Raw genomic sequence first — 11,738 nt, 5'->3', positions numbered from 1 at the left:
GTGTTAGATAACAGATATGTGTTAGATAACTGGGGTGAGGAACAGTACACAGGCTTTCCTCTGGGCATACTGATCTGGGTGAGCTGCAAGGGCTGCAGTCTCCATAGCAGGCAACATGAATCCTGAGCAGGGTTGGGTTTTTTTGCAATTCTGCATGTCCCCAAGCATTTCCAAGGTCAGGTTGACAGTCACATTTTGAAACCATGGTCACAGAGAAGCCAAAGTTGGGATCTGACTGCAGGGTGGAAAGCCATCCTCACCAGGACATGGAGGTGTTCACACATGGACCCACACCCAGGCCTTTAATCACTGTTGCTGAATGATTTCTTCTCTGGATGGTGACCAAGGGAGTGGGTGAAATCACATTTCAGTCTCCAGGCACTCTGACATCTCACTGGGCCTTCTCCTGGAGATGAGTTTACAGAGCTCTCCATCCAGAGGCAATGGTTGGATCACCATTGTTGAGATTTCTTCTCCTCTGTGGATGAGTTTCTGGTATCCTTGTGCACATCTGCCAGCAACTCACTTCACAGGTAGTTTCACAAGTTCAGACGAGATGTAAATGGGTTATTCACCAAAATTCATCAAGGTGGAATAAGGCTTTGCATATGCATAACACAGGCATGCTTATGTCAGCATACGATTTATCCTTGATGCCAGATTTTTGGAAAAAGATAGTCAAGAAGAGTGAGAAACTGTGCACTAACCCTGTAAGACCTTATTGAGTATCTCTTGATCACTATTTGGTTTTTTAACAGATCTTTTATGTACAATTCTCTTTTAGACAAATGAAATTCTTGTAACTATGCCCACTCAAACTCAAAGTGGTTAAACAGATTTTGTGTACCACTGCTTAATTTTATTTATTTAATCATCCAAAACCAAGCCTATATAAAGTGAAAGGTAGAAAGCCAGTTTAAAGGAAGTACATGAATAATCAGTTTCTGTCTTTTGAGTAACTCTTAAGCATTACCTAAAAGAATCTGAAATTTGCTTCACACTAACTGTCTAAAACAGCAACTTAGAAAGAGACCCTTTAAAAACAAATATTGGAAATGCTTAGTAAAGTGGGTTAAAGAGTCTTTGAATTAGTAAGTGTGGGGTGCATTTCCATGTTTTTGTTCACGAAGGAGAAGAAGGGATTTCTGAGAACCCAGAAAGTGTTTGGGTGCAAAACTTCCTTGTTTAGTCATCTGTAAAAATTAACTAAATTGAGTGTGACATTGTGTTGTGTGTGTTAAGACATGTCATGAGAAGATAGGTAAAATGACAGGCTAATTAGTATCTATTATAAATTAATTTTTTTTTAAAAAGGCCAAATGCAAATTATTGGTCTTAACTTTCACTGGTCGTCATGAAGACTTTAGCATAATAAGAATTTCTACTCCATGGAATTGACACAGATTTCACCATTTTTCAGTAAAATGTAGAATGGGACTCTCTGATGATGAAATAATTTAGTACAGCTGTGCTGTGTATATGTTATAAGCAGCCCTTTCTTTTGTCTCTAAAGAGTTAAATAATTTAATTTCTGAATCTGCATTATACTGCACTATAAAAGTCTTTGTAATTCAGTAAATTTTGCTGTTCAATACAACAATTTTTAGTTTAATACCCCACAGTTCTCTAAAACTTCCTAAAAACCCCAAAGTTTCAAGTATCACCATGTGTTAAATGTTGACTTTATTCCCCTTCCAGAAATCACTCATACTGATCTGGAGTAATGTTGGTGTGGTCATGATATATTCTTGTACATTCCAATGTGTAAATAGGTCCACATTTTCCTGCAATTGTTTTAAACTGTCAAGACTACTGTAATCCAATATTTCTAATAAGATTCATCTGTATCTTGCATAAACAGAGCTGCAGCAAATTGGACTTCACAAGGAAGAAAATGAGCTTAGTTAAGCGAAGATTTATTTTTGCATTAAGCACACTTGGACCACCATACTCTGAGAAGATGCAAATACTGACCATGAATCTAGGATCTTGGATTGGGCATTCAACATTCTGTTCCTAGAGGAGATCATCTCTCTTGGGAACAGTCAGAAATAAATATTTTTCAGTAATAAACTGGAGTTCACAGTTGTCCACCCACCAGTGAAGGTGTTGGGTGAGGGTGACCTAACAAAGTCACCTGGAAGCTGCTGATGCTTCCTGCCCTCCCTCTGGCTGCAGAATGACCTGGCCTTGCTTATTTCCCAGCTGTACACAACAAATGGTCCTTGGAATTAGCCATGGGAAGGTTGGGTTGGAAGGGACCTCAGAGACCCTCTCATTCCAAGCCCTGTTCCATGGACAGGGACACCTTCCAGTGGACCAGGTTGATCGGCCTGGCCTTGGAAACTTCCAGACATGGGGCAGCCACAGCTCTGGGTAACCTGTTCCAGACTCTCACCATCCTCACAGTGAAGAATTTCCTCCTAATGTTTGATTCAAACTTGTTGTCTTTCAGTTTAAAGTCATTCCCCCTTGTCCTGTGCCTATGTGCCCTTGTAAAAAGGCTCTCTAGCTTTCTTTTAGCTTCTTTAGGCACTGGAAAGGGCTATAAGGTCTGCCCACAGTTTTCTCCAAGCTGAACAATTTCAACATTCCCAGTCTGTCTTTATAGGAGAGGAGTTCCATCCCTCTAATAACTTTTGTTACAGCAGAAGTAATATAATAATTTTCTTCCAACTTGTTCCTTCCTATGCTGTGGACACCAGGATTGGTTTCCCAAGGGCAGAGTAGAGGTACAGAATCCCCTCCCCTGCCCTGATGCAGTCCAGGACACTGTTGGTTTCTGGGCTCTCACTGCTGGATCATGTTGGGCTTTTCATCAACCAACACTCCCAAGTTCTTCTCCTCAGGGCTGCTCTCCATCCATTCTCTGCCCTGCCTGTTTTTGTGCCTTGGGTTACCCTGACCCACCTGCTGGACCTGTGTCTGAGGTTGGAAATGGGTGTGTGTTTTCTATTTCTATCTGTGGCTCTGTTATCTTCTGTTAATTGAGCAGTTCCTTCATCTCTTCACAAACCAATCCTCCCTCCGGGGAGACATCTGCTCTTAATGTGCCATTGAGTGCCACAGCATGACTGATAAAATTACATCATCCCACTTGTGAGAAGCTCTGCCCCGAGGGAGGAGCCAAACATTCCTAACTGGATAGAAGCTGAGATTTAGGGACACCAGGACAGCCTTTTCCACTGGATTCCCAGAGAAGCAGCTGCCTTTTCCACTGGATTCCCAGAGGAAGACCAGGCCCATCTACACCACCACTGGATCTTCAGAGGAAGACCACACCCTTCTACAGGATCACTTCAACAGAACCACATCTGCCTCTCCAGGAGGATGGCAGCCACCATTTCAATTGGATTGCTACCAATCCCCTGACCAACAGGGTGTCAGGTTGTGTTCTGACTCTGTCAATGGGGTTTTTTGTACTGTTGCATTTGTATTTTTAATTGTACTAGTAAAGAACTGTTATTCCTGCTCCCATATCTTTGCCTGAGAGGTCTCCTAAATTTCAAAATTATACCAATTCAGAGGGAGGGGTTTACATTTTCCATTTCAGAGGAGGCTCCTGCCTTCCTTAGTAGATACCTGTCTTTTCAAACCAAGACATGTTCCTTACCCACCCAGTATTCCATCCATCCAATCCAGTTCAGGGGCAAGGATGTTGTGAAGGACAATGTCAGTGATTTGCACAGGCCCAGGTGGATGATGTCAGCTGCTCTTCCCTAACCCACCAACACTGTCACTCCTCCAAAGAAAGCCACCAAATTTGTTATGTGTGATTTGCCCTTAGCAAGGCCAATGTCACCAATTATGTTTTTATATTCCATATGTCTTAGCATATTTTGCAGGAGGATCTATTCCATTATGTTTTCAGGCACCAAGGCAAGACTGGCTGTTCTGAGTTCCCTCGGTCTTTCTCCTTTTTACCCTTTTCTAAAATTGGGGTTTCGCCATTTCCACTCAGTGAGAACTTCACTATTCTTCCACGGCTTTTCAAATATGATGGATGCTGCTTAGATGCTTCATCTGCCAGTTCCTCCAGGACCTCATCAGGATTTCCTCAGGTTCCATGGATTTGTGCAATTTCAGGTTTCTTAAATGTTCTCAAACCTGATCTTCTCCTACAAAAGACGATTCTTTTTTCTGCCAGTCCCTGCTGCTTTTGCCCTCTGTGACTTCTGCAGTATGGCTGGAGAACCTGTTGGAGCAGACCAAGGAAAAAAGTCATTAAATACCTCAAGCCTTCTCCATGTGCCAGTTAACCAGGTCTACTATCTGCTCCTGGAGAGGGCCCACATTTTCTCCAGTCTTCCTTCTATGTCTCAAGTACCTATAAAATTTTTCTTCTTGCCCTTGATGTCTCTGTCCAGGTTTAACTCTACTCTGATTTTAGCTTTCCTAACCTGATCCCTGACTGCTCAGGCAGTTTTTCTTCTCCTCCCAGGTTACCTGTCCTCGTTTTCACACCTACAAACTTCATTTTTGTGTTTCATTTTGTCCAGGAGCTCCTTGTTCATCCACACAGGTCTCCTGGGATTTCTGCCTGCCTTCCTCTTTGGTTCAGGCATTGCTCCTGAGCTCAGAGCAGATCCTTGAGTATATACCTGTTTTCTTGGGCTGGTCTTCCCTGCTCAGGGCTTTATCCCATGGGACTGTGCCAACCAGATCCCTGAAGAGGCCAAAAGCTGCTCTCCTGAAGTCCAGGGCAGTGAGTTTGCTGCAGACGCTCCTCATTGTCCTAAAAACCCCTTTAAATCCAGCCTTTCATAGAACCATGGGATTTCATGGTCACTGCAGCCAATGCTTCTCTTGAGCTTCACATTCCCCTCTGTTGGTGAGGCAAAGGACCATGACAGAAGCTCTGCCCATCATTTCCTCTGTCAGCTGGAGATGGGAATTGTCATCAGCACATTCCAGGAACCCCCAGGTTCACTTATGTTTTGTTGTGCTGTATCACACACACCATATCTGAATATTTTGTTGTATTTATGCCCTCAAGACCCTTCCAATGACTCCAGCCAAATGTCAACTGAAGTGGAAGGATGGTTGTATGATTAAGGCACTGGACTGGGATTTGTTTCATCCCATGGCTTTTCCAATGGGTTCCTACCTAAGCTAGGTCACTTTTGCCTCCCCGTGACTCAGTTCCTTACCTGTAAATTGCATTTGAAATTATTCTCTTCAGATTTGGACCCCAGACAGTCCAAATCCCAGGACAGACCCCAAAAGCAATGCAGACAGAATTGTCTTGTCCTGCCTGCAAGAACTGTCTGATACAAGCTGAAGAATGCCAGCTGAAATTTCTTACCGCTTCTGAAAGAGTTAACAGGCAACAAATTAATAAATTAACAGGTTCAGAATTACCAGAGAACAAGAGAGGAAAGGGAATTATGTGGTAGTGCCAACCAAGCACTGTCAATCTCATAAACCCACGTTCTGCTCATAACTGGCCTTTCCTTCTGACTGTGATTTGGTAAAATTTAGCTGTTGAAAATTTTGTCATAAGTAGATGGGCAGACTAAATTAATTCTAATATATTCCTTTTTTGTATTCATATACGCATTTTTATGTACACAAATGTGCTTTCCTCTTGTGCTGATGAAGTAATACATGCTGGGGAGATTTCCCAATCTTCCTTTTTGCCTGCATCAAGATTACAACTTTATAGAAGGCCCACAAGGCAAACATTGGCCTGGATTTACTTGCACATTGCATACCCTGATTTCTGTGCTCATTTCAAGAGCTGTGTTAAGCAAAATGTTTAAAATTACAAGGCCAAATGCACAATGGTGAAGACAATATAAGATTAGATTTACAAACAACATCTCAGCACAGAAGCCACTGAATATCTATTCACTGGCTACTTTAGCTTAAGGATTGAACCCTATTTTCTTCTGCATGTCCCATACTTGTGTATCTTGACCAGCCAGCCACCAGCCCAAGCTTGCATAGTTAAGAGCTACATTTTTTCTTTCTTTTTTCTTTCTTTTTTTTCTTTTTCCTTTTTCCTTTTTTCTTTTTTCTTTTTCTTTTTCTTTGTGGGGTTTATTTTACATTTTGACTTTTTTGTTTGGTTGTTTTTTGTGGGCATTTTGCTCATTTGTTTTCTGTTTGGTTGGTTGTTGTGGTTTTGGGTTTGGGGGGATTTCCTTTTTTTTCCCTTTTTTTTTTTTTTTTAATTCCAGTTTCATCAGGCTGTGATAGTGATTGACAAGAAAGCTTAACAATGCTGTTTGTACCTTGGTCAGCCTCTCCTTGGCAATGGTTTGTTCATTGTCATCTCTCAGCGTAGACAAAATCTCCACAGAAATTTGGTCATAATTCAGGAAGCTGCTGAGCACAAAGAAACAGAAAAGAGCCTCTGGAGGAAGCTTCCATATGGGTATTAACAGGACCCTACTACAGGAAAGCATTCCTGGCAAATCAAATGAGAATCTCCAAAACAGAGAGGACCAGCACTACCAGGAAAGCAATGGTAAAACATTTATTATGGATGCATTCTTTCTGCTAACATTCTCAAAAAATGTTTACATGGTGAAAGCATCTCCAAAACAAACCCAAGGTGCAAACACATGAAGCATTGATAATTTCAAGCCAAACAGCTCATGTCTGGCAAGGTCTAAAAGTAATGTACAGCAGGGTCATAGGTAAGAAGAATGGTAGGGAACCTCAGCTTTCTGTCTTAACAATCTCTAATTTAAAGCAAAGTTCTGGTAAACACCCACCTTACTCCACAAAAGTGAGTTTTACATGTTTTGCAAACAGCACGAGAAGACTTGCAGAACTCCTTCACTTTGACATTTCATTTTCACTTTGGATAAAAAGATGTCACTTGGTGATGTGACAGCAGTGCCGTGTATTATATCTGCAGCATCACTGGCTTTGTCAAATCAACATAGATAATTCAAGGCTACTGCCTTTCCCTTTTAAAATACTGCTGTGCCTGGGTTTAATTTTATTTCTTGCTTACAAAACTAATTCTATATGGGAAAAGAAATGTTAGAGCTATTGCACATCTCGGATTTCAGGAGATCCTTAGAGGAAATAGTCATTCACAAAGCAAGAAAAATGTTTGTAGCTCAACTTTAATTTCTTGATTGCTAAGGAAATATTGCCAAGACACTGGGAAGATATTTCTTTCCATCATCATCCTTCTGCACAGACATTAACTATTGTAGATACTGTTACTTGCAATAAACTTGTTTTCCCTGCTGCATATCCAGATGATCAAGAATTTTCCCTGCATTTTTATCTAAACACTGCTATGACTTGTCAGTGCACTAGTTTATAACTTCAAACCATAACGAAACATTAATGACTGTTTATCAGTCTTGAGGGGAGTGCTGAAAAATGGTGAGATTAAATGACTCTCGAATGGTCATACAAGAGGACAGTGGCAGCTGAAACTGAGTGCAGCGCTTCAGTTCCTGCTGAAAGAATTTATGGCAGTGTTATCTTTTCTAATTGCAAGACCCAAAAGTAACACAGATTTTTTTCCTCTAAATGCATACTCTTGATTTGTATTCCAAGAGGTCACAGGAGTTCTCAGAGTCTGGGCTAAGAATTCATTGTTGTAGGTTCTGTCCAAATTTAGCATAAAAAAAAAATATAAAAAAGCCAACAGATAAAAACAGCCACAGCAGGGAAGGGGAAAGAAAGGATGGAAATGTTTGATGGGGGAGGAGAAGGAAACAGCAGAGCCCTGTTATGGACTGTGAGGAGAAGCCATCCCCACACACCAACCAGTCAATCCCCATAGTAGGGACCATACAAACTGTCTCAAATATGGGTTTTGATGAAGAATTTGTGGTGGAGATGAGGCAGAGACTAATGGAGACCCCATATCAAATTAATGCAGCAGCCCAGGGAAAGAAAAAAGATTCCCTTTTGGAGATATTGAACACCCAAAGGTGGAGATCAGAGATGGGAGATGTTATCTTATCTTTCAGTCAGTGAGAGGTGATAGTTGGGAAAGGTCGGAAGGGTTTTGTAAATGAAGGCAAGCAGATATATATCCCAAATGCTGAAAATAAAAACAAAAAATAAGTGGATACATATTAACTAAAGGGAGTTTTCAGTCAAAATGACAGGTTGGAAAGATTTATAAGAATGAGATAAGATGGCCAAAATCTCTGCCAAGATGTGAGGACCCTGACCAGTCATAGGGATGCAGGTAGAGAAGACACAATCATGCAAAACATGATGTAAAAACAATCTGAAGTCATAACGTGGATCTAAGTTTTTGAAGAAAACTGAAGACACTGCTCAGTATGACAGGTGATTTTCCATTGTGATCATCTGAACAGGTTGATGAAGAAGCTCAGCAAATGGCACAACTAAGAACTCTGTTTTGGATGTGTATACCTTGGTCCTAGACACCCAGGTGAGTTTCAGAAACAGGCTTAGATTCTAGACCAGAGTGAAGAAGACAAATCTTGATAGCAGTGTTGATTTCTTTGTCAACAGCATATGACCCAAAATCCTGTGATTAAGATTAAAAATAAAGAAAAGCAAAAAACTTCCTGAACTCCTCAGGTTTTATTATACGCTTTGTCAAAAGCGTATAATAGTGATAAAATTTGGAAAATGAAAACATCAGCTCTTTATTTCATATGTAGGTGCACATATAAGAACATTACATACCTCTATAAGCCAGACCATAAGTATCCTATTTCTGACAATGGCCAGAAACAGGTATAATTGGACCTAAAATGTGTTCTCATTCTAGAGTTAAAAAGCATCTTGAATCACAAGTCCAAAATATTTTATGTTGATTTATTTCTAAAATTGTCTTCCTCTAATTTTGGCAAGGGCAGAGTTGCAGCAGATTCTACATTTTAAGAATCTCACTCAATGTGAAAGAGAGTTGTGGGGATGTAAAATGACAGCAGGACATCTCAAAGGCTTGCTCTATTTAGGTTCACTGATGTAAATCATGAGCAAGGCAAGAAGATTATGTGAATGAGCATGAGAAGGATGAAATACAGAATTAATTCATTAATCCATACCCTGCACTGCAGAACCTGCTCACCTTCCTGTGAAAACTTATGGAGAGGATGTTTTGGAGTCACAGTCCCCTTTTCCTTCATAGATTTCTGCTACTTATCTGCAGCCCAAGGTATTTTATTGAAGAAAATTAGATCAAAATTTGCATGACCCCTCACCCCTCTTCACTTCCCTTTCTCACACAACAAGATCTCAGTGACTCCATTAAAGGAATAGCCAGGAGCTGTTTGGACATTTTGATTTAGAGCATGTCAGAGCTCTCTGCATATTACACACACCAGACTTTGAGCAGGGAGCTGCACTGAACAACAAAGGGCTGTGGCTGCCTCCAAGAAGAGACTTTTTTTCTTCAGTCTGGTGGGTTGAACAAGAGAAAACTGGTGGCCATAGCCACCAAGGTGCACAGTTCTGTGTCCTCCTGGATGCTCAGACTGGCTGTTGGCTTCTAGAGCCTTCTATTTAATTTTATTTATGGGGAACAACTTCATTCCTTAATGGCTGGGATGGATGCAGTAAGAACATATAAAGGAGAAATGTGCCAGCTACATCCAGAAATCTGTTCAGTGCATTTTATCAGTCTTCACTGAGGTTTATGCATCCTGCCAGCTCTCCCATATGGAGCAGCACCTTGCTCGCTGATGGAAGCTGCATGGAGAACATGTGAAGAATCAGGTGTTACTGATCAAGGCTAAGGGCTTGAGGAGCTGGCCCACTGTAAGGGAATTTTATATTATGCCGTCTTGGAAGAGGCAGTCCTCCATGGAAGGCAGTGATTTCCACAAGATGTGGTGACAGCAGATTGGGGTTGCTGAACAACTGGAATCTGTTATCTCGGTGTTCATAAGCTCTCCAATGCATTAAAGATCACATTATTGGCTGTTTGTTAAAGATAAAACTTAAATCTAATACAAGCAATGAGAAGATTCTAGCACTGACCATATCAATATTAGAAAGAGCATTTATGATTGTTGTCACAAAAACACACACAAAAAGAAAATAAAGGAAGCTCAGCCTCACTAACATTTAGAGATGTAAAGCTTTTATATCCCTCGTCCTTCTTTTCTTTGTGATTTCCACAGGATTTTCACTTCCAGAGATGTTATGCACTTGCTTTCAAAGGAATTAAATATTTTCATTCAGGAAAGTAATTTCACAGAAAAGTAACAGAGACCAGTGTCCTGGGTATTCATTTTCCGAGCCCATCCTTCAAAGTCGGCTTGCGTTTCAAGGAGCAGAGAAGACATGAAGAGGCACAATTCCTCTGTGCTTGGTTTCCACAACCCTCCTTCTCTGCTCTTCCCCGAGCAGGGAGCTGCCTGTGCAGAGAGCACATGAAAAGCAGAGCATGGAGCTGGAAGAGGAGAGCTCTGAACTCCTGCGCCAGGTGGCTGCACGCTCCCCACCGCACTGAGCGGTGGCTTCACCTCTCATCTGCTGCTCTGAATGTGATATCACCATACCCATGGCAATAATTCGCTCCGCTTTCTCCTCGCTGTTCTAAGAACTAAAGGAGAAAGCTCGGAGTCTAAGGTGAAAGAAGATGAGATGACTTACTTCCTTGGATACTCCTGTGCAGATGAAAAGCTAATCCTGATAAAACCAACTCTGAAATCCTTCCAACCCACCTTTAGTCAAGGTCACACATTATTAGACAAGCAAGGTTAAAGCCACACAATTTTCAGAACCAAGAGAGATGGCCGGGGGAGGGAGGAAAGGGGGGGAGTTATAGGAAGCGGGGGAAGCATCTCCCTCCTCTACTCACGGTCTTTGATGTGTTTCAGGAAAAGAAAAAAAATTAGAAACCTTCCTGGTTTTTCATGAGAGGTCCAGGGCGCGCTGAGGACTAGGTGGACAAACAAGGCCCTGGTTACTCCTTTGTTTTGCAGAGCAGACATGCTCCATAACCTTGAGGATGACAACAACATTTGTTCCTCACACAAAGATAAAGCTGGCCAGTGACTGCACTTCCCCCTCCCCTCGCCCAACCACAAGCAGAACAGGCAGGATGTCGAACAAAGAAGCAGCAGAAACAGCAATGAGCATTACGCTCAGATTAGAGGACATTCAGGGACTGTAAAAGATCCATTAAAATAAGCACAGACCCACTTTCAATGAGGAAAGGGTCTTTTCTCTCTTCTCCTTTGGTTTATATTGTTAATCTTTCTTCCTGGATGACTCCTCACAAATGCTTTTTGTTTTCTCCTGTGGTTTTACGTGCCAGGACTATAAGGAGGAAGGGACTGAGGCTCTTTCTTGGCAAGATTTCAAATCACTTCCATAGGAGACATAGACCCTATTGCCATCTCTCTAAGGGTATAAATTAAAGGAGTGGTGATGAGCAGTCCAGAGCAATTCAAATGCTGGTAAAGCTTAGGTCCTTCTCCAGTCCCTCATTACAGTGAACGCTGGCATCTGCTGCACAGGCTCAGCTGGAGGAATAAAACTACACATGGGAAGAAGTGGATGAGCAGAGAGCCTGCATTTACATTGCATCATCCCATGATGACACAGAAATTACTAATTATAATACAGCATGGAAGGGGAAAATAATTGCAGACAATTCCCATGGCAAAAAGGCCACCTTTGGAATATATATATGTGCAGATATACACACATATATATTGGACATATTTTGAGTAAAGCTATCATTTCAGAGAGGCAGCTATTTTATGTTGTTTACAAACCTTTTGCCAGAGTGAACGCTACTGTGATGGCATTTTTCTTTCAATTTATCT

The 11,738-nt window shown here is 41.4% G+C and overlaps 1 long non-coding RNA gene across 2 annotated transcripts; it reads right to left on the bottom strand.

The window, feature by feature from the left end:
- Positions 1 to 955: 955 nt before the first annotated feature.
- On the bottom strand, positions 956 to 10,942 carry LOC141727082 (uncharacterized). 2 transcript variants are annotated; one of them, XR_012578112.1, is made up of 4 exons: positions 10,807 to 10,942; positions 6,237 to 6,327; positions 5,151 to 5,310; positions 956 to 4,195 (listed from the first exon to the last, which is right to left on the bottom strand). It is a non-coding gene; the product is annotated as an uncharacterized LOC141727082 (long non-coding RNA). The 2 variants fall into 2 exon arrangements; XR_012578111.1 differs by having other exon boundaries at positions 10,766 to 10,927.
- Between the last annotated feature and the right edge of the window lie 796 nt (positions 10,943 to 11,738).

This window comes from Zonotrichia albicollis, chromosome Z, assembly GCF_047830755.1.
Source record: "Zonotrichia albicollis isolate bZonAlb1 chromosome Z, bZonAlb1.hap1, whole genome shotgun sequence".
Classification (NCBI taxonomy): domain Eukaryota; kingdom Metazoa; phylum Chordata; class Aves; order Passeriformes; family Passerellidae; genus Zonotrichia; species Zonotrichia albicollis.
The sequence above is the reverse complement of the archived record's forward strand: the minus strand, read 5'-3'. Positions and strand labels throughout refer to the sequence as shown.